General features: G+C 39.9%; 1 long non-coding RNA gene across 1 annotated transcript in view; it reads left to right on the top strand.

The window, feature by feature from the left end:
* LOC131879339 (uncharacterized) overlaps positions 1-1,492 on the top strand; it is an 8,490-nt gene extending 6,998 nt beyond the window's left edge. Inside the window, exons 2-4 of the long non-coding RNA XR_009373140.1 lie at positions 592-702; positions 936-1,034; positions 1,294-1,492. This is a non-coding gene — a long non-coding RNA (uncharacterized LOC131879339). The remainder of the gene's footprint in view (positions 1-591; positions 703-935; positions 1,035-1,293) is intronic.
* Positions 1,493-2,161: the final 669 nt, after the last annotated feature.

Raw genomic sequence — 2,161 nt, 5'->3', positions numbered from 1 at the left:
CATTTCATCAGAAACTGAGATGTCACACCATCAGGGCCAGGAGAGCTCGAGAGTCTCAGGTCCCTGATGGCCTCTAAAGCATCTTGAATTGTGATTATAAGATCATCAAAACACTCAACTTGACAATCCTTGCCAATCTCAACAAACTCATCAATAGAGCTATGGGCTGTTGCTCCTAAACTCTTTCGAGTTGAAAACACACGAGATAACTGATCTCCAAGTATGTGGGGATAGACTCAACATTGTCTATGGCTTCCCCATTGAACTACAGGGTGTTTCATCTTTCTGACTCTAATCCACGGGCTATTCACTCGTCTGCAGGTTATACCTTGCCCGGATGGCGTGGGAGAAATCGGTTTGTTGTCATTACGGAGCTGACGCACATTTCAGCCACCAGGGACCTCTCATGTTTCTACGTCTTGCCCATATGAAACTTTCAGGTTGCTCGTTTTTAAATGTTACTCCATTCAATGTTGAACTAAATCTCAACTTGGAACTCCTGATGCTATTTTGTAATTTAAAGTCTTTGTAATCTGCCAATACGTACACCTCAAACCTCGTGTACTTTGACACACATGGCTGTGATTTCAGGGTCTTCTTCGATTTGCAATCAAGCTGGAACCCCGACCGTTGTTAGGTCAAAATACTGCGGGGATAAATTGAATGACTTCACCGAGGCAGATCAGCATGTTCCAATTTGCGGTAAGTGAATTCACCAATTGCTACATGTTTTCGCTAATTTCTAGTTGGTTTTCGTTTTTTGACATCCGCCCTGGAAAGACGACAAAGAAGTTTGCCACAGAATTAACCACCGCCGAACGAAACTGTCATTTTTTAACTTTGAAGTATTGTACTTCGCTAAAACATAAATTCATTCGTCTGAGTGCTAACTCGTGCCCACCATTACTGATACTCTTCATCATAATGTATTTCAGATTGCTCTCCTCCCTTTCACGTGCAAATATTTACAAATAAGGTATCTGAGGCCACTGACGATCCCACTACCGAGGATGCTAATGAAAAGTACAGCAGAGGTAAGAACGATATCACCAGATGTTATATCGTTGAACCATTGGCTAGAACCATTGGAAATTGTGCATTAAGGTTCCATTTAGAAATTGACAATGTTAATTCAAGTATGCTGATTTTGTCTTAATTAACAGTGTTCAATTGAACACAATGACGACTAACTCGTTTAGTATTTATTTGATCAAAGACATCGAAATAAGTAGCTCAGTTAGTTCAGTTTTCACTAGAAATCGGTTCCTTAAGGATAATTATTCTTTGTTACAGGCTTGTGCTTTGAATATGTTCAGATTCCTTGCAATTAAACATATCCTCATGTCAAGACAGAGCAAACTCCGTGGGTCCAGTTTCCAAGACTAGAATACACACAAATTATGACAATGCTGTCGATAAATAGGTTTCAATATGTTGGTTTTATTTGTTATCAGTAGCACTCTAAGAGGAAAAATATAAAGATGCATGAAGCTGATAATTCCTTACAGAATTTATTAAAATGAAACCGTAAATTTTGAGAGAGGCACATGTCAGTTTTAATTTTAGTCAGTGGTTTGCGCTATATCAATCATTTTGCCCTTTGAGCTTCTGGCACATTTTTAGAGTTAAATGTGGTCCACAAGTAGGCGTGATTCCTCGTTAATAACGGGTTGTTTGCAATCAGAATTTGGTGTAGAAAGAGCACAATTATCATTCATGCCTGAAATGGAGGCACTGTCCGTCATTCATCGCTCCACAGGGAGACAGTATCTGACATGACAAGAGTTCTCTCCCGACGCAATATTTCGAGTTTCTAAGCCAATCAACAAATTTCTTTACCTGGTGTTCCGTGCACAATTGAGTATATCATCCTAATATGTTAAGGATAAATGATGCACAGAAGGAACAACAGATCACGGAACGGTTTTTTTCGAAATGTGTAAGAAAATGTAAATTTTTATCTTGTGAAAATCACGAAGTCGTTGGATTGCCCATCGTGTAGTCCAGTTGGCGGTCAGATGTCGACCAATTGCCAACCCAATGCGCGCAGCGACTAAATCATGCCACATGATTAAAAAAACATGCCACACCTTATAGAAGAGGCAGGCATAATCCATTGTCGTTAATCCGAGATACCCCTTAATGGTCAATGTGACTGGCC

Source organism: Tigriopus californicus, chromosome 4 (genome assembly GCF_007210705.1).
Source record: "Tigriopus californicus strain San Diego chromosome 4, Tcal_SD_v2.1, whole genome shotgun sequence".
Lineage (NCBI taxonomy): Eukaryota > Metazoa > Arthropoda > Copepoda > Harpacticoida > Harpacticidae > Tigriopus > Tigriopus californicus.
This window is presented reverse-complemented; position numbering and strand designations above follow the sequence as displayed.